The sequence below is a fragment of the Ovis canadensis genome, chromosome 9 (assembly GCF_042477335.2).
Source record: "Ovis canadensis isolate MfBH-ARS-UI-01 breed Bighorn chromosome 9, ARS-UI_OviCan_v2, whole genome shotgun sequence".
Lineage (NCBI taxonomy): Eukaryota > Metazoa > Chordata > Mammalia > Artiodactyla > Bovidae > Ovis > Ovis canadensis.
In genome coordinates this window covers 20293209-20315242 of record NC_091253.1, presented here as the reverse complement: position 1 = coordinate 20315242, position 22034 = coordinate 20293209, and the positions used below count along the sequence as shown (strand labels likewise).

The following is a 22034-nucleotide window of genomic DNA, read 5'->3' as shown; positions in this document are numbered from 1 at the left end:
CCAAGTGGAGTTAGGTGTTGATGTAAATAACTGAGAATTTAGTGATAGACACAGATTAATGGGCAAGCGACATCATCAAGTTGCTATCGAAAAGTTAGTCTAGAGCCCTCTAAGAAGAGGCCACAGGAGCATTTAATAGGAAACAAGGATAAACTGGACAATGAAGTTGAATCATTTAGGAAAATTGCCAAGGGAGGAGAACTCCAGGAGAAAACAGTTAGCTGAAGATTTCGGAAATACTGTGACACTGTATGCTTTCCAAGAAATGAGAAGTTTAGCTTCTAAAAGTAGAGGGAAAAGAACTTATAATAAAATATGCACTCAATTCAGATAAAGATTATTTCAAGAAGGATCAGGCATTGTTGGTAAAGAAGGTCACATTTTATCCAGGGGAACTGAAAAGCCTCTTGAAGATCTTATGTAGGAGATTAACAAGAGTAAGGACATTGACTTAATAGGAATGTGAGGAACGTATTTGTGGATACACCTGGGAGAGTTGAGAATTTGGGGAGGGGGCAAACACTATAATCTAATGAAATAATAATGATGATCTGATTAATGCAGTGGCTTCCCTGGTGGCTCAGAGGTTAAAGCGTCTGCCTGGAATGAAGGAGACCCAGGTTCGATCCCTGGGCCAGGAAGATCCATTGGGGAAGGCAATGGCACCCCACTCCAGTACTCTTGCCTGGAGAATCCCATGGAGGGAGGAGCCTGGTAGGCTACAGTCCATGGGGTCACAAAGAGTAGGACACGACTGAGCGACTTTACTTTACTAGAAATATACAAAAACCAGTGGACTCCAGAAATATGCAAATGCTAGGTCTTGATGCAAGTAATAAAATATTCAAGTAAGGTCTTGATGGCTGCTGACCCAAGGGGAGAAAAAGAAATCCAGATGCAGGAACAAAATGATAAGGGAGAGTGAATGTCAGAATCACTTAAGTGTATATAAATTTTGAAGTGTGTCTGAGTGACTTTCCTATGGAATACCCAGATATCAATGGTATGTACAGGTATGAGTATAGTAGAGAATCTGGGCTGGGATTTCAAATTTTATCATATTTATCACATATTTTTGAATTTCAATATGTATGTAAACGTTTTGTAAGATTGTTTTAAGATGGGAAAAACTTGATCTTATTTGAATCATAAGGAAGGAATAACTACAGACATAATAAAACAGATGGAGTTGCAATGAATGCAGTACAGGGTAGGAGGAAAGAAGAAAGATCACTGTATATTGTTAGAGTTGTGGAAAGAAGTTGAGTAATTTATCTTGTGGGATTTTTGATTGTCTCTGTGAAAGAAGAGGTGGTTCAAGGAGATGGTTATATTGGAGAAAAGAGAGGAATGGACAAGATTTGAAATAAGCAGTGAAAATATGTGAAAGAATGTTAATTTAAAAGAAAAACAGAAGGATCACTAGGCAATATTGAAAAACTTTTGTGGCTGTAAATCACAAACTTAACAGTAGTATCAGCCTGCACAGGTGCATTATTTTCCCAGTAGCCTAGTTTAAAAATGTGATAAAAAATTAAGTAGTCAATGGGTTTAAACAAACACAGTCACCAGCAAATTACATTTGCACTGAAGCAGAATTAGATCTGTATGACAGTTTTTAGACTAGCTGCAGATGTGAGCTCATATTACTGCATGACTAATCCTGTACTTCTCAGAATTTTCCGTGTCCCTAATTATTGTACATTTATATTTTCTAAGAGAAAGTGACTTGATGTTTTCCATTTCCATTAAAAAAAATAAATAAATAAGTGGCAAGCCATGGAGGGGGCAAAAAAAACCTCTCTGAGGTCAGTTTGCATCTAAATATACCAAAACTAAACTGCTTTGTGTTTTACTAGAATCAAAAATAGTATGAACATCACATACAGATGTATGTGAATAAAGAGGTGTAATTTGAACTCAAATTTGAACTCCATTCTTCATTTTAAAAGAACTCTTCAAATCCCGCCCAAAGTGAAAGCCAAGTGACATTCTGCCCACTTCTAAATATATACATATGTTCATGGTATGTATAAGAGCTGCATTCAGGGATTATTTTCACCCCATTTGTGGTATTGCCATCTTATTAAAATCTTGAGCCAAGAAATCCAGAGTTATGATGGAAGTATTCATAACATTGTGTATGATAACAACCTGAACATCACTCAGAACTGACACTACCAAGATAATATTTAAAAGAAAAAGCAAATGAGTAATTTTAGATAATGTAAGCTTAATCACTTTAACAGAAGTTTCATAGTTACATTACTCTAACAACAACAACAAAAGCACAACTTAGAGTCAATAGTTAATAAAACATAGATAACATTTCTCCCATTCCAATGAACAAATTATCTTAAATGACCTTAAAATTAAGGAAATGTATTGAAACAAATAAATTGTACCTAAGCAAAGAATGATTTACATATAAGTGCCTATTATAGTGATCAGATTCTGATAGGCATTCAATAAAAGATAGCTGTGTGAGGATTAGAAATAATGTTTGTAACTCATTTGCATTGGTTTTGTTTAGGCCCCACGTTGTGTCCAGCTCTTTTGTGATCCCCTGAACTATAGCCCACCAGGCTCCTCTGTCCATGGACTTCCCAGGCAGGAATACTGGAGTGGGTTGCTCTTTCCTTCTACAGGCAATTTTCCTGACGGAGGGTAGTGCCCAGGTTTCCTGCGTTGGCAGACAGATTCTTTACCACTGAGCCACCAGGGAAAAACTTGCTTGATACATAATATCATGAACTGTGGAAACCTGTAATGAGTTTGTAATTGATTCTATGATAACTGATCATTTTTCTTTTTTCACCCTATTATGAAGTATGATTTTACAATAAATAGCTTTTTCTTTTTATATATTATATGTTATACTTGATAAAACATATGCAAAAATAAAATTTGTAAGTATCAAAAATACAATGGACAGACATAAAAATTCTAATGTTCTGTGTTTGACCTTTGTATAATCTACATCATATTTGAGATACCACATATTGGACTAAAATTGAGGGTAGGTGATGGGGAAAAATTGTTTTAGAAATGTCAATAAAGCTACCAACAATACAGAGGATGAACATCCTAGGCAGGAGTCTAAAAGGGGGGCCGGAGAGTAAATTTTAAGGTCAGAGTTGAGATAGAAACAAGGGAAAAGAGGAGACAGCTAGTGTAGGAAGAAGATTATTTGAAAACCTGATTGTGAACAAGACACCACAGTGAGAACAAGGACTTAGGTGAAAGATAACAGATAAAATCCTGAAGAACTATAATGTTCTAGAGATAGATGAAAGGTGATAGTTCTAAATAACTGCATGTTTCTATGTTTCTAAAGTAAACAATAGAGGGAAACATCCTTTTAATTTTTTTTTCACAAATTTAGTACTTACATGTAAATTATGACCTGGCTTTACTAAATTTGATGGCTAAATATAGTTTAATTGATGTAATAAGGAGAGGAAAATTAGATGGTGGATTTAAGAGAAAAATTCAATGTATTGATAGAAACCTATTTGATAAACAAATTGTCTATGAAAAAAGGAGACTGAATAAAAAGAAAATCAATAATTGAATTAAACTCATCAAACAAATGAGGAAATTCAATGCATAGATATTACAATTAAGGAGACTATAAAATTTTATTTGCTGTAATGTATTAATAGCTAGTATATAATATCTGGATCCAAATGTTAACTGGAATGGAAAGAAAAATCCACGTGTTTCACTTCTAAAGAATACCCATGATGCTTGATAACTCTCTATATATGAAATATAAAGGATAAAGGAGTCACCATTCTAAGGACTATCATTTTAATTACTATTATGAATTCTATATTAACTTTTCTATGTATTGTTGTTGGTTAAACTGTATTAAACCACTTAATTTAATACATGACATTGTGAAAATGTAATTACATTATTGTTGACATCTCCCTAAGGAGTTAGAAATTATTTAGTAATATTAAACTCCTAATTTTAAAATATTACCTCAGCAAAGTTGCCATTTTATGAAGGTTGAAATATTAATGTTAAATAGAAAATGATTGCATGATAGCACCATAGATTTAACCAATATGATTATTTGCTCTTAGGAAACAGACTAGGTTTTGTGAAATTAAAAATTAATTATGCCTTATTTTATACTTCTTTCCTTCTCACATTTAACTAGGAATATTATCTTATTTTTCAGTCACTTTTTAAACTAAATGAAGCATTATTTCTATTTTCTATACATTTCAGTTTCCATAAAAATTAAAAATTTTGAATTTTCATTGAATTACATTACTAAAATATATGAGAAAGTAGTAGCTATATGTGATGTATTCCAAAAATGTTTTGAGAATTGAAGCTAATATTCCAATCCTTTCTTGCTAAAATCCATTAATTTCTTAACCCAGAGAAAAATCCACGTAAGTATGGATGCTTTATCTTTGACAAAGGACATAAAAATATACAATGGAGAAAAGACAATCTCTTTAACAAGTGGTACTAGGAAAACTGGTCAACAACATGCAAAAGAATAAAACTAGAACACTTTCTCAGTTCAGTTCAATACAGCCGCTCAGTCATGTTTGACTCTTTGAATCCATGAATATCAATACTCCAGGCCTCCCTGTCCATCACCATCTCCCAGAGATAACCAAACCCATCATCCTCTGTCGACCCTTTCTCCTCCTGCCCCAATCTCTCCCAGCATCTGGGTCTTTTCCAATGAGTTAGCTCTTTGCATCAGGTGGCCAAACTTTTGGAGTTTCAGCTTCAGCATCAGTCCTTCCAATGAACACCAAGGACGAATCTCTTTTAGGATGGACTGCCTGGATCTCCCTGCAGTCCAAGGTACTCTCAAGAGTCTTCTCCAACACCACGGTTCAAAAGCATCGATTCTTTGGTGCTCAGCTTTCTTCGCAGTCCAATTCTCACATCCATACATGACCACTGGGAAAATCATAGCCTTGACTAGACGGACCTTTGTTGGAAAATAAATATATAATTTATTTATTTTAATTGGAGGTTAATTAATTTATAATATTGTATTGGTTTTGCCATACATCAACATGAATCCATCACAGGTATACATGTGTTCCCCATTCTGAACCACCCTCCCACCTCCCTCCTCGTACCATCCCTCTGGGTCGTCCCAGTGCACCAGCCTCAAGCATCCAGTATCATGCATGGAACCTGGACTGGTGATTCCTTTCATATATGATATTATACATGTTTCAATGCCATCTGTTTTTAATATGCTATCTAGATAGGTCATAACTTTTCTTCCAAGGAGTAAATGTCTTTTACTTTCATGGCTGCAATCACCATCTGCAAAGATTTTGGAGCCAAGAAAAATAAAGTGTGACCCTGTTTCCACTGTTTCCCCATCTATTTACCATGAAGTGATGGGACCAGATGCCATGATCTTCGTTTTCTGAATGTTGAGCTTTAAGCCAACTTTTTCACTTTCTTCTTTCACTTTCAGCAAGGGGCTTTTGAGTTCCTCTTCACTTTCTGCCATAAGGGTGGTGTCATCTGCATATCTGACGTTATTGATATTTCTCCAGACAATTTTGATTCCAGCTTGTGCTTCTTCCAGTCCAGCGTTTCTCATGATGTACTCTGCATATAAGTTAAATAAGCAGGGTGACAATATACAGCCTTGACGAACTCCTTTTCCTATTAGGAATCAGTCTGTTGTTCCATGTCCAGTTATAACTGTTGCTTCCTGACCCGCATACAGATTTCTCAAGAGGCAGGTCCATCTCTTTCAGAATTTTCCGCACTTTATTGTTATCCACACAGTCAAAGGCTTTGGCATAGTCAATAAAGCAGAAATAGATGTTTTTCTGGAACTCTCTTGCTTTTTTGATGATCCAGCAGATGTTGCCAATTTGATCTCTGGTTCCTCTGCCTTTTCTAAAACCAGCTTGAACATCTGGAAGCTCACATTTCACATATTGCTGAAGCCTGACTTGGAGAATTTTGAGCATTATTTTACCAGCATGTGAGATGAGTGCAATTGTGCAGTAGTTTGAGCAATCTTTGGCATTGCCTTTCTCTGGGATTGGAATGAAAACTGATCTTTTCCAGTCCTGTGGCCACTGCTGAGTTTTCCAAATTTGTTGGCAAATGGAATGCAGTACTTTCAAAGCATCATCTTTCAGGATTTGAAAGAGCTCAACTGGAATTCCATCACCTCCATTAGCTTTGTTCATAGTGATGTTTTCTAAGGCCCACTTGACTTCACATTCTATAATGTCTGGCTCTAGATTAGTGATCACACCATCGTGATTATCTAGGTCGTGAAGATCTTTTTTGTACAGTTCTTCTGTGTATTCTTGCCACTTCTTCTTAACATTTTCTGCTTCTGTTAGGTCCATACAATTTCTGTCCTTTATTGAGCCCATCTTTGCATGAAATGTTCCCTTGGTTTCTCTAACTTTCTCAAAGAGATCTCTAGTCTTTCCAATTCTGTTTTCTTTATTTCTTTGCATTGGTCTCTGAGGAAGGCTTTCTTATCTCTCCTTGCTATTATTTGGAACTCTTCATTCAAATGGGAATATCTTTACTTTTCTCCTTTGCTTTTCACTTCCCTTCTTTCACAGCTATTTGTAATGCTTCCGTAGACAGCCATTTTGCTTTTTTGCATTTCTTTTTCATGGGGATGGTCTTGATCCCTGTCTCTTTTACAATATCACGAATCTCCGTCCATATCTCATTAGGTACTCTGTCTATCGGATTTTGTCCCTTAAATCTATTTATAACTTCCACTGTATAATCATAAGGGATCTGATTTACCTGAATATTGTTGTGGTTTTCCCTACTTTCTTCAATTTAAGTCTGAATTTGGCAATAAGGAGTTCATGATATGAGCCACAGTCTTCTTCTCATCTTGTTTTTGCTGACTGTATAGAGCTTCTTTATCTTTGGCTGCAAAGAATATAATCAATATTATTTCAACATTTACCATCTGTTGATGTCTATGTGTTAGAGGGAACACTTTTAACACAACAGATAAAAATAATCTCAAAATGGATTAAAGACTCTTAGAGGAAAACATAGACAGAACACTGCCTGACATAAATCACAGCAAGATCCTCTATGACCCATACCCTAGAGTAATGGAAATTAAAACAAAAATAAACAAATGGGACCTAATTAAGCCTAAAAGTTTTTTTTTTTTTTTCACAATGAAGGGAACTATAAGTAAGATGAAAAGACAGCCTTCACAATGTGAGAAAATAATAGAAAATAAAGCAACTTAAAACGTATTAATCTCAAATGTATACAATCAGTTCAATACCAGAAAAAAACAAACAATCTAATCAAAAAGTGGCCAAAAGAACTAAACAGACAGTTCTCCAAAGAAGACATATAGAGGGCTAATAAGCACATGAAAAGATACTCAACATCATTCATTACTAGAGAAATACAAATGAAAACCACAATGAGGTATCATCTCATGCTAGTCAGAATGGCCAATCAAAAAGCCTCCAAACAATAAATGCTGGGGAGGGTGTGGATAAAAAGGAAATCCTCTTTTTTTTTGCTGGTCGAATACAAACTGGTGCAGTCACTGTGGAGAATAATGTGAAGATTCCTTAAAATACTGAAAATAGAACTGCCATATGACCGAGCAATCCCACTCCTTGACATACACACTGAGAAACCCAGAATTGAGAGACACATGTACCCCCAGTGTTCATTGCAGCACTATTTACAATAGCTAGGACTTGGAAGCAACCTAGATGTCCATTAGCAGATGAATGGACAAGGAAGTGATGGTACATATACACAAGGGAATATTATTCAGCTGAAAAAAAAGAGTGTGTTTTAATCAGTTTTAATGAGGTGGACAAACCTGGAGCCTATTATTCAGACTGAAGTCAGTAAGAGAAACACCAATACAGTATACTAACACATACATATGAAATTTAGAAAGACAGTAACAACAATCCTATATGTAAGGCAGCAAAAGAGACACAGATGTAAAGAGCAGACTTTTGGACTACATGGGAGAAGGGGAGGGTGGGATGAATTGAGAGAATAGTAATGAACCATGTTTATTACCATATGTAAAAGAGATGACCAGTGCAAGTTCGATGCAGGAAGTAGGGCATTCAAAGCTGGTACTCTGAGAACACCCAGAGGAATGGGGTGGGGACGGAGGTGGGAGGGTGGTTCAGGATGGGGAGACACATCTGCACCAAAGGGTGATTCATGTTGATGTATAGAAAACCCCATCATAATGTTGTAAATAAATTATCTTCCAATTAAAATAAATCATTAATTAAAAAAAAACACAATATCCATTTCTTGGCAATGTTGAATGCTATAGAATTTGAAGAGTTCCCTACAGTTTTTAGTATCCACTAGGAGTACCTCAAGGCTGTATACTGTCACCCTGCTTATTTAACTTCTATGCTGAGTACATCATGAGAAACGCTGGCCTGGGAGAAACACAAGCTGGAATCAAGAATGCCGGGAGAAATATCAATAACCTCAGATATGCAGGTGATACCACCCTTATGGCAGAAAGTGAAGAGGAACTAAAAAGCCTCTTGATGAAAGTGAAAGAGGAGAGTGAAAAAGTTGACTTAAAGCTCAACATTTAGAAAACGAAGATCATGGCATCCGGTCCCATCGTTTCATGGGAAATAGATGGAGAAACAGTAGAAACAGTGTCAGACTTTATTTTGGGGGGCTCCAAAATCACTACAGATGGTGATTGCAGCCATGAAATTAAAAGACGTTTACTCCTTGGAAGAAAAGTTATTACCAACCTAGATAGTATATTCAAAAGCAGAGACATTACTTTGCCGACTAAGATCCGTCTAGTCAAGGCTATGGCTTTTCCACTGGTCATGTATGGATGTGACAGTTGGACTGTGAAGGAGGCTGAGTGCCAAAGAATTGATGCTTTTGAATTGTGGTGTTGGAGAAGACTCTTGAGAGTCCCTTAGACTGCAAGGAGATCCAACCAGTCCATTCTGAAGGAGATCAACCTTGGGATTTCTTTGGAAGGAACGATGCTAAAGCTGAAACTCCAGTACTTTGGCCACCTCAGGAGAAGAGTTGACTCATTGGAAAAGACTCTGATGCTGGGAGGGATTGGGGGCAGGAGGAGAAGGGGATGGCAGAGAATGAGATTGCTGGATGGCATCACTGACTCAATGGACGTGAGTCTGAGTGAATTCTGGGAGTTGGTGATGGACAGGGAGGCCTGGTGTGCTGCAATTCATGGGGTTGCAAAGAGTCAGACACAACTGAGTGCCTGAACTGTACTGAAATGAACTGAGAGAGATATAATTATCCCTTGTTGAAGTCTGAATAAAAGATTTTTAAATGCAGTGAATTCTACTGGAAGTCCATATTCTTTGAGGATCTAAATGTCTAGACACATAAGAAAACTGGAACGCTAGTGGACAATGTCACTGGTTTTGGCAGGGCCACAGTTGTCCATTTCTAAATCATTTCAAATATAGAGCAAAATATGTAAATTCAAGAAAATCCTGTTTGTAATAGTCTTATATGTTAAAATGAAACTTGTAAATTACTCTTTGGAAGTCAAAACATTAATATATAATTTGAGATGTTCATTCCTAAAGTGAAAAAAAAAAAGGTTTTATTTGCAATATGATTTATGTGAAAATAGAGCAAAAAATACTGTCAGAGACAAGATAACATTTGCTTACTAAAAGTTTTACAGAAGTTAAAGGAGACTAAACTATAGTCAAGAAAGGAGAAAAGTAGAAACTGCAACAAAACACATGGAAAATAGAAAATGTACTGAAAAGAAATTATGAAGGTGAATAGGAAGAAATTAGACCACAAAGACACAATGAAAAAATACAAAATGCCATAGATAGCAAACTATTGTAAGGGACCCTAACATATCCAAAACAAAGTGCCATCTAGTAAAGTGACAAAAGTATAGATAAATTATTTGGAGATATTCTTAAATTTTATTTTATAACTACTGAAGTTTAAAAAATGAATAATTTAAGCTATTGAAATGATATTTCATGAGGCACTTAATGAAGTAAAAGTGGCACTCCACTCAAAATCATGACTTTTCTGTCCAATGCACCAAAGACTGTGCATTCAACTATTTAATCTTTTTCTTCAAGAAATTATTTCAATGTTGCCAAATTATTTATATATGTATGTTTAATTTTTAAATGGAAGTTTTTGTTTTTAATCTTACAAGTTTCAGATATACAGAATTAGAGAAAGAGTGCAGTGTTTTGTATAAAATACAGCATCTAGTTTCTCCTAATTAAAAAAATATATATATTTTTTTAATTTTTAAATTTATTTATTTTTTAAACTTTATTTTACTTTACAATACTGTACTGGTTTTGCCGTACATCGGCATGAATCTGCCACGGGTGTACACGTGTTCCCAATCCTGAACCCCCCTCCCACTTCCCTCCCCATACCATCTCTCTGGGTCATCCCAGTGAAAGAGCACCAAGCATCCTGTATCCTGCATCTAACCTAGACTGGTGATTTGTTTCTTGTATGATATTATACACGTTTCAATGTCATTCTCCCAAATCATCCCACCATGTCCCCCTCCCACAGAGTCCAAAAGACTGTTCTATACATCGGTGTCTCTTTTGCTGTCTCGCATACAGGGTTTGAAAGGTAATTGCTTTATAAAATTGTGTTGGCTTCTGCCAAACAGCAACATGGATCAGCCATAGGGATACGGATACATATGTCCCCTTTCTCTTGAACCTTGCTTCTGCAAGCTTCCCCATCCCACCCCCTGGGTTGTTACAGATCCCAGGTTTGAGTCCCTGAGTCATATAGCCAAGTTCCACTGGCTGTCTACAGTCGGTAATGTAAGTTTCCATGTTACTCTATTTCTAACATCTCACATTAGGCAATTAACTTCAGTTAGTCAGTCCCTGCTCCTGCTGCTGCTGCTGCTGCTGCTGCTGCTGCTGCTGCTGCTGCTGCTGCTGCTGCTGCTGCTGCTGCTGCTGCTGCTGCTAAGTCGCTTCAGTCATGTCTGACTCTGTGTGACCCCATAGATGGCAGCCCACCAGGCTCCTCCATCGCTAGTTTATTCCAAAGTTCTCAGTTTTTAACCTCATATTTTTTGTTTTCCCTACATGATCTTTTCTGGAAAAAGCAATGGCAACCCACTCCAGTACTCTTGTCTGGAAAATCCCATGGATGGAGGAGCCTGGTAGGCTGCAGTCCATGCAGTCCATGAGAGTCAGACACAACTGAGGGACTTCACATTCACTTTTCACTTTCATGCATTGGAGAAAGAAATGGCAACTCACTCCAGCGTTCTTATCTGGAGAATCCCAGGGATGGGGGAGCCTGGTGGGCTATGGTCTATGGGGTCGCACAGAGTTGGGACACTGTGCATGATCTTTTCAGGCTCCTGAGTTACATAAGGTAATCACATTTTCTTACTCTCTTCTTGGTTGTGACAACTTCTCAAATTTGTCTTACTGTTGATGACCATGGCATTTTTCAAGAGAACCTGCCAAGTATTTTGCAGACTGCCCCTCAATTGGGATTTGTATGATGTATATTTCATGTCTAGACTGGAATAACATGATTTTGGAAGAAGGACCACAGAGGTGAAGTGCCATTTTCATCACATTGTTTTGAAGGTAACGTGTCATTATGACTCTTACTGTTTAGGTTAATCTTGGCTACAGCTAGTGTTTGTCAGGTTTCTCTGCCTAAAATTACTATTTTCCATCCTCACACCTCTGCCTTTTACTTTCATGCTGTGTTTCTTAGAATGTGTCAAGACTGCGTTTGTGCTGAGCTACTGGGCTCAGTCATGTTTGACTGTGAGCCCATGGACTGTAGCCCCAAAGGCTCCTCTGTCTACTGGATTTTCCAGGTAAGAATACTGAAGCAGCTTGTCATTTCCTTCTCCAGGGGACCTTCCAACCAAAAGACTGAAATCTGTCTCCTGGGTCTTTTGCACTGTCAAGGTATATTCTTTTTAGTTTTATTAAGAAAAAACAAAACAAAACAACAACATGAAAAAAACAAAAACTGCCAAAATATTTTCCAGAGCGGTGGCCCCACGCTTCATTCCTGTCAGCAATGAATGGGAGTTTTCATTGCTCAGCAATCTTGCTAGCAGTTGGTATTTTTGCTGATTTTTTTCTGCTTTTAATTTTATTATTATCTGATCTAATTTTACTAATATTTTACTAATATCTGTTCTAATTATTGTCTATTCTAAATTTTACACCCCCCTTTTTTTTTGCTTATATTGCCTAATATTCTTCTTTTTCTAATGTCCTGAGGTGAAAACTTAAGTTACTGATTATAGATTTTTTTTTCTCCTTTCACTATATACATTTAAATGGTATGATTTTTGTTCCCTTGTGCACTGTTTTTGTTGTATCCCATAAATATTGATGAATTCTATTTTCACTTAATTAAAAGTAATTTATTAAAGTTTTATTAAGACTTCTTTGATAAAAATGATGTTAAATTTCTACTTACTTGGATACTTTTCAACTATCTTTGTGATTATTGCATCCTAGTTCTATTCCACTTTACTTTGAGAATATACTTTGCAAGATTTCACTTTAAAAAAATTGTTTTTGTGTGTGTTTAGGCCCTAGAATGTGGCATATTTTATGAAATGTTACATGTGTACTCAGAAAGATTGTGTCTTCAATTTTTGGGTGGGTTTTCTATCAATGACAATTAGATCAAACTGATTTAAACTGCTGAAATGGTCATTGCTATCTTTATTAGGGTCTGCCTCTTTGGCTAATCAATTATTGGCAGGGATATCCACTATAATAGTGAATTCACTATTTCTCATTTCAGTTTTATCAGTTATTACCAAAATACTTTGATACACTATTATTAGGAATGTACATTTTGGATTATTACATCTTCTATGAGAATTTAATCCTTTCTTATTTAGTATCCCCTTTTTTATTATCTAATACATTTATTTCTGATAATGTCCTTTGTTCTAAAAGCTTCATTTGTAATTGATATAGCCACCCCAGTTTCTTTTGATTAATCAAAAGAAATTATATTAAGTATAATATAACTTATTATATATCTTTAGTTTTTCATTTGTCTTTATATTAAAGTGGACTTTTTGTAGACAACATCTAAATGATCCAATTTTTTCTTCTGTCCTGAGAAACTCATTTTTGTAATTATATTTCAATCATTTTCAGAAGGTTCTTTTTTCTAAGTTGTCTGGTTTTAATTTGGGTATTTTATATAACTCTCGTCTCAACTTTTAGCATGACAACTATACTTGTAATAAATTATATTCCTTGTCCCAATGTTCAAAATCTACCTTTTTCACTGAATCCAGTTTCACCTTTATATAGCAGTATTCTTCATTTGTGGGTTTCCCAGGTGACTCTAGTAGTAAAGAACCTGTCTGCCAATGCATGAGATATAAAGAGATATGGGTTCAGTCCTTGGGTCTGGAAGATCCCCTGAAGGAGGCCACAGCAACCCACTCCAGTATTCTTGCCTGGAGAACCCCATGGAAAAAGGAGCTTGGTAGCTACAGTCCATAGGGTTGCAAAGAGTCAGACACAACTGAAGTGACTTAGCATGCACATATTCTTCATTTGTAGCTCCTGTACCTTTTAACAGAGTGGTTTTAAATTCTCTCTCTTATCCTTGCAGCACTGCTGTCATTCACTTGACTTATCCATATCACCAGATATAGTGTTACTATTGTTATTTTGAACAGATTTTAAATCAGTTTACAAGAAGAAAAAGGAAAGTTAAACTTTACTTTATTTATTGTCCTACTCCCTTTCTTAATGTAGATCTGATTATCTGACCTAAAATATTTCACTCTCCCCAACAAAGTTATTTTTAATATTCTTCTGTGGCAAGTCTGCCTATGTTGGTTTTCCTCATTTTTGTTGGTCTGAAAAGTCAACAAGAATTTGGTTTTCTCTCTTCCTTATCTCCACTTTTAAAGTACAGTTTCACAGGGTATACAATTCTAGTTTAGAATGTTTTTCCCCTTAACTCTTTAAAAATAACACTGAACTCTCTTCTGGTTTGTTGGTTTTGATGAGAAAGTACTTTGTATCAGTTTTCTTTGAAAAGTAAGATGTTTTACTTCATTAAAATTTCTCTATATCATTTTCTGTAGTTTTGATATAGTGATGCCTAGGTAGAGGTATTTAGTTTTTGTTTATAGTATTTATATTATTAGTTTGTTCTGAACTTCCTAAATATGTGGTTTTTGGCTGTCATCAATTTGGGGACGATCTCAGTTATTATTACCTTAAATATTTATTCAGTTCTACACTTTATTCTCCTTTGATATTCCAAAACATATGCCAAAGTTTTTTAAATTGTCCTATATTTATCTGATATATATATATGTATATGTGTATATATATATATATATATATATATATATATATATATATATATATATTTAATTTGGGAAGTTCTTACTGATATATTTTTAAGTGTGTTGGTTTTTCCTCAGCTTATAAAAAGAACCCACACCCCTCACTGTGGAGAGGTTTGGGCTTAGTTCAAAAGGATTTCTGTTTCCTTCCTCCTGCCTGGGTCCCTGGGATCATTGAAATGAACCTCCAGTCCAGGTTCCATGCATGACACTGGATGCTTGGGGCTGGTGTACTAAGACGACCCAGAGGGATGGTATGGGGAGGGAGGAGGGAGGGGGGTTCAGGTTGGGGAACACGTGTATATCTGTGGTGGATTCATGTTGATGTATGGCAAAAACAATACAATATTGTAAAGTAATTAGCCTCCAATTAAAATATATATATATATGTATATATATATACATATACATATATGTCTATAAGAATGTAGTGGTTCTTCTAGAGATACAACTCGTGAAAGCACAGGGACCCACATGAGACTGCAGTTCTTGGGAGTTTCTATTTTTCAAATGAGTCCATACTCAACCTTCAGCAATTCACTGAAGTACACATGTAAGTGTTCTTACCAATTTATGTCTCCAGTGGTTTCAACTCTAAAGAAGACATCTCTGCTATGACTCTCACTATTCACCTATCTCTTCAGATTTCAGGGTGGCAACCTGCCCTATAATTGCAGTTTCCCAGTGGACCCAAGAAACCTCATTAACTTCTAATTTGTTTACATTTATCTTGCTATAGGTATAAAAATATACAATATGTCAAAGCTGTCACTCAAAGTCTACATTGAATTTTACTGATTTTTTTCTTTTACTACTTTCAGATATATTAACGTCTGTCCATTTTGCAAGTATTTCGTACACTTTTACCATGTGTAACTCTACTGAATAGTACTCCATCCTATGGATTTACCACAATTTGCTTATCCATTCTCCTGTAGTTGAACATTGGTGTTGTTTGCAGATATTGTCTAAGTATAATATTATAAGTATTGTCTATTATAAGTAAAGCTGCTATAAACATTCAACTACAAGACTTCTGTGGATATGCATTTTTATTGGTCATATCTGAATAACGTTTTAGGAAACTGTAAAACGTTCTACATAGTTTTTTTTTTTAACATTATACATTTCTGTCAACAGTTTTTGATATATCAATTTTTCCAAGCACTGTTCAACATTTGGTATGGGCAGTCTTTTTAATTTTAATTGTTCTAACATGTGTGTCATTGTAATTTAATTACTAATAATCTGGAGCATCTTTCCAATACTTATCTTTCATCTGTATATATTCTTTGGCAGTTGTTCAAATTTTGTGCTTACTGTTAACATATTTCACTGCAGATGGTGACTGCAGCCATGAAATTAAAAGATGCTTGCTCCTTGGAAGAAAAGTTGTGACCAACCTAGATAGTATATTCAAAAGCAGAGACATTACTTTGCCGACTAAGATCTGTCTAGTCAAGGCTATGGTTTTTCCTGTGGTCATATATGGATGTGAGAGTTGGACTGTGAAGAAGGCTGAGCACCGAAGAATTGACACTTTTGAACTGTGGTGTTGGAAGAGACTCTTGAAAGTCCCTTGGACTGCAAGGAGATCCAACCAATCCATTCTAAAGGAGATCAACCCTTGGATTTCTTTGGAAGGAATGATGCTAAAGCTGAAACTCCAGTGCTTTGGCCACCTCATGTGAAGAGTTGACTCATTGGAAAAGACTCTGATGGTGGGAGGCATTGGGGGCAGGAGGGGAAGGGGACAACGGAGGATGAAATGGCTGGATGGCATCACTGACTCGATGGACGTGAGTCTGAGTGAACTCCGGGAGATGGTGATGGACAGGGAGGCCTGGCGTGCTGCGATTCATGGGGCCTTTAAAGAGTCGGACACGACTGAGCGACTGAACTGAACTGAACTGAACTGTTAACATATTTGCTTGTATTCTTATTGAAATTTGACATTTTGCATCATATAGATATAAATACTCTGCTAAATATATGATGTGCAAATATTTTCTCCCAGTCTAAATTTTTACTCTCTGAAGGGGGTCTTTAAAAAGCAGATCTTTACTCTGATGATGTCCAATTTATCATTTTTTCATCAAAATGCCTGAGCTTAATATAAAACCCTTGTCAACATGATGAAATCTGATAAGTAATTCCATTTTTGTTTGCCTGTTTGTTTCTTCCCCATAGATTTCCATCTGGGACCTCAGCAATGTGAACTGACTTTGTTCCAGATGGAAGCCCAGCTGTCCTTCTGGAATTTACTATCAGAATTAAGCTCCCTATTCTTCCTGCCTTACTTCTCTGTGGGATCCTTATTTACTGGCTCCCATATACTGCTTTTCAGTGTGATCCTTCATTTTGGTGATTATTTTACAATAGGTCTCTCAGCAGGGGTGAGTAGGGGACATGCATGTTAAAACCTCAAAAATCAGAAAGTAGCATTAGATGTACTTTTTGATGTACATTTTCGATAGAGCAAAGTGATAGACTGAAAATCACTTTCTTGCAGGAAAGACATTATTTCCCTTCATTTCTCTGATGGAAAGTACAAGAATATTTTTATTTCTAATCCCACGTATGATTTTTTTTTCTTGGTTTGTTTTACTCTTGCAAACACTCATCTCTGATTTAAATTTTGAAGTGTGTCATTTACCATATGTACAAAAGCAAGGTGTGTGTGTGTGTGTGTGTGTGTATAAGGTTTGAAAGTAATATTACTCAAGTCAATTATTTAATTATTTATATTTTTATTCCGTTGGAAAATGTGGTACAATATGTAATGATCCATATATTCTCCACTTTTTTCTCTCCCTTTCATTGAAGCTGAACGTCAGAGCAGTCTCTGACTGCATTTAAAATGCTGTAAAGTTAATGTTTTTATTTGTGATAAAGAGACATTTTCTTACGAATTCCTTAAGGATATGTTTTTAATTTCTTACACACAAAGATTACAATTGCATTTTGGGGGCCAGGCAATGAAATTAACAAACAGTATATAGACTCTGTTTCTTTATTTTTTTGCCATAAGAATATATTATTCATGACATTACATAAAAAAGCTGCAAGAAAATAACACATCTGCTTATTTTCCTACTAATGGTATATAATATTTTTATCTTCTAGAGAGACATTTTCCTCTATTATGTAAATAATTTCAATTTAAATCAAATAAAATTTTAATTAAAATTTATTTTAATGTATGCTTATTACATATATTTGTGAGCGTGTATATGTTTGTGAGAGAGTTGCAGTTTTGTCCTACATTCAGAAGACATTAGAAAGCAAAAGATGACCAGTGCTACATGCATTGGAGAAGGAAATGGCAACCCACTCCAGTGTTCTTGCCTGGAGAATCCCAGGGACGGAGAAGCCTGGTGGGCTGTCATCTATGGGGTCACACAGAGTAGGACAGGACTGAAGCTACTTAGCAGCAGCAGCTCCTTATGATTAAGATTGCTATTCTGGAGAGGAAAAAGTGTTACTCTCATTACAGAAAATCAGACTTTATTCAACTTTCTTTTACCTAGAACTAACAGTTTAACCTTCTCTTTGATTTTTTCATCTGCCATTTACATGCTTCTGTGTATACTTTATCACACAGTCTCATAAGCAGAGTTCTCATAACTTGCCATATAGTGAAAACAGCATGCCTGAAACTATATCAGGCAAATTGTTTTCAACTGTTACTTAGGTATCCCAGGTGGATATTATTGTTTTCAATCTAAAAATAAACAAAATTTGTGTCAGAAAGATCAAATAATTTATCCAAGATGATATAGTTTGAGATTTTCATTTCTGAAAAATGTATCCTTAACTTCCCCAAGAACTTCTAGACATTTCTACCTGTAGTTATCCATCCTGACATATAAGTACATCTACAGATACAAAATCAGAAAATAAATATAATTCAGATCAATTTTAATTGTAGAAATCTTAGGCAATAATCTAAAGCTATATATATTATACATTATCTTGCATATTAAGTATAAAGAATATTTATAGAAGGGAAACAGGAGAACAGGAGTAGAGGTCTTTCCTCATAGCTCAATTGGTAAAGAATCTGCCTGCAATGCAGGAGACCTGGGTTTGAACACTGGGTCAGGAAGATCTGGTGGAGAAGGAAATGACAACCCACTCAGAAATGGCAAACCACTCCAGTATTTTTGCCTGGAGAATCCCATGGACAGAGGAGCCTGGCAGGCTACAGCCCATGGAGTTGCAAGTGTTGGACACGACTTAGTAACTAAATCACCACCACCAAAAGGTTTATAAACATTGAAAATAGAAAAGAAAAAGAAAGAAGGATAGGAGAGAGGAAAGAAGGAATGATTAAGGCATAAAGATGCTGGAACTATCAAATGAGATGATATATATTAAAAATACCTAGCACAGACGAAAAGCTTCTCAGTTAAATTTTGTAAGATATGACAGATAAGATCAACTCCATAACCTACCTACAAATGTACAGAAATCTACATATAGATGTACACATTACGTATGTGAAAGTACATATTTCATTTCTGTGTAAATAATCTACTTCTAAGTTATTTGCCTGTAGTCTGACAAAGGTTCAATGCTAGTCCCCACAGTTATTAAGCCACTTTTAAATATGGTGATTTTAAGGTCCATAGAAAACTTATATGCAAAGGACATCATTTGAAATGCTGGCTGGATAAAGCATGAGCTGGAATCAAGATTGTCAGGAGAAATATCAATTACCTCAGATATGCAGATGACACCACCCTTATGGCAGAAAGTGAAGAAGAACTAGAGAGCCTCTTGATGAAAGTGAAAGAGGAAAGTGAAAAAGCTGGCTTTAAACTCAACATTCAGAAAACTAAGATCATGGCATTAAGTCCCATCACTTCATGGCTAATAGATGGGGAAACAAAGAAAATAGTGACAGACTTTATTTTGGGGGGCTCCAAAATCACTGCAGATGGTGACTATAGCCATGAAATTAGAAGATGCTTGCTCCTTGGAAAAAAAGGTACAACCAAACTAGACAGCATATTAAAAATCAAAGACATTACTATGCCAACAAAGTCCATCTAGTCAAAGCTATGGCTTTTCCAATACTCATGTATGGATGTGAGAGTTGGATCATAAAGAAAGCTGAGCACCAAAGAATTGATGCTTTTTGAACTGTGGTGTTGGAGAAGACTTTTGAAAGTCCCTTGGGCTTCAAGGAGATCAAACCAGTAAATCCTAAGGGAAATCAGTCCTGAATATTAATTGGAAGAACCAATGCTGAAGCTGAAGACCCAATACTTGGTCACCTGATGCAAAGAACTGATTCATTGGAAAAGACCCTGATACTGGGATAGATTGAAGGCAGGAGGAGAAGCAGACGATGGAAGATGAGATGGTTGGATGGCATCACTGACTCAATGGGCATGAGTTTGAGTAAGCTCCAGGAGTTGGTAATGGGCAGGAAAGTCTGGGGTGCTACAGTCCATGGGGTCACAAAGAGTTGGATCCGACTGAGCGGCTGAATTGAACAACAATAAACAGAGGAATTAGGATATGTAAGCTACTCTAAGAAGTCTCATTTAAGATTCACATTGATGAAATGTACTGGCAGTATGAATGGTAATTTATTTTGCAAGAGAAACTGTGAAGAAAGGGAAAAAAATAGAAATTTAAGTATAGAGTAAAACAATATCTTAAATATGTCAGAGTTATCATTTGTTGAAGGCATGATTTGCATCTGTATAAGCCAAGCATTTTATGTTTTCTCTTTTAATCTTCAACCTTTGAAATCAGTACAACTATTTACCTTTATTTTATATACAATGACATGAAAATGTACAAGGATGTGTGCATGTGTGCTAAGTTGCTTCAGTTCAGTTCAGTTCAGTTCATTTGCTCAGTCGTATTCGACTCTTTGTGACCCCATGAATCACAGCACGCCCAGCCTCCCTGTACAACACCAACTCCCGGAGATCACTCAGACTCACACCCATCGAGTCAGTGATGCCATCCAGCCATCTCATCCTCGGTCATCCTCTTTTCCTCCTGCCCACAATCCCTTCCAGCATCAGAGTCTTTTCCAATGAGTCAACTCTTCGCATGAGGTGGCCAAAGTACTGGAGTTTCAGCTTTAGCATCATTCCTTCCAAAGAAATCCCAGGGCTGATCTCCTTCAGAATGGACTGGTTGGATATCCTTGAAGTCCAAGGGACTCTCAAGAGTCTTTTCCAACACCACAGTTCAAAAGCCTCAATTCTTTGGCACTCAGCCTTCTTCACAGTCCAAAACTCACATCCATATATGACCACAGGAAAAACCATAGCTTTGAATAGACGGACCTTAATTGGCAAAGTAATGTATCTGCTCTTCAATATACTATCTAGGTTGGTCATAACTTTTCTTCCAAGGAGTAAGCATCTTTTAATTTCATGGCTGCAATCTTCAGTCTTGCCCAATTCTTTGTGACCCTATAGACCGTATCCCCTGCCCCCTCCCCACCCAATTCCTCTGTTTGTGGGATTCTCCAGCTGAAAATAATGCAGTGGGTTTATATGCCTTCCTCCAAGGGATCTTCCCAACCCAGGGATCGAACCCACATCTCTCTTATACCTCCTGCATTGGTAGGTGGATTCTTTACCACTAGCACCACCTGAGAGACATATATACAAGGATACATGTTATCAGCCACTTTTCACCATAAATTCCTTTAAAAAGTCTCTGCATCAAAAATAATTTTCTTAAGGTAATATATTGTAAGTGAACAAGAGTTCATGAGAAAACAGTAGAACTAGATTCTGCTCAAAAAAAAAAAAAAAAGCTTTGATTTAATAAATGTTAATTTGCATTTCAGTTCAAAGACTGTGAGCTTCTGCAGCACTTTCTTTAAAATAATAAAAGATTTGATTTATGATGGTTAATGTATCTATTGACAGTAAACATGTATAGGAGAGGTTGGCATGTGAGTTGTGCACTGGAGTAAAGCAGGAGGGAGTGTGGGTAATCCAGTTTGATGAGGTCTGAATAGTGCCCGCAGAGGAATGCTGTGCCTGATGAGCCAGACTCTGGTCCTCTCCTGCTCCTGACTGAGGATTACAGTATATGGTCCCTGATTCTCAGGGCTTGGGACTCAGACTAAACTACACACCAGGTTTCCCAGGTCTCCACTCCAGCTTGCTTATATATATATATATATAGATATATATATATATATATATAGATACGCATACATACATATATAGATATAGATATAGATAAACATTATATATATATATATATATATATATATATATATATATATATATATACACACACACACACACATATAGGTAGAGAGAAAGAGTCATCTTTCCATCCTGAAGACCCATGGGGGAATTGGCTCCGTCCATGGGATTATCCAGGCAAAAGAGTACTGGAGTGGGGTCTAGGAAAACCAAGGATACAAAAATCTGCATATGCTCAAGTTGCTTATAGAAAAGGGTATAGTATTCACATACAACTTATAAATCCTTCCATACACTTCAAATCATCTCTGTGTTACTTATAATCCCCAATACAACGTAGCTACTATATAAATCAATGTAAATGACATGTAGATAATTGGCATTCAACATATTCAACTTTTGCTATTTAGAACTTCCTGCCGTATGTGGATGCAATACCC

The 22034-nt window shown here is 36.2% G+C and overlaps 1 non-coding gene across 1 annotated transcript; it reads left to right on the top strand.

The window, feature by feature from the left end:
* Positions 1-569: 569 nt before the first annotated feature.
* On the top strand, positions 570-642 carry TRNAS-GGA (transfer RNA serine (anticodon GGA)). The gene has a single exon. It is a non-coding gene; the product is annotated as a tRNA-Ser (tRNA).
* The last annotated feature ends 21392 nt before the right edge of the window (positions 643-22034 follow it).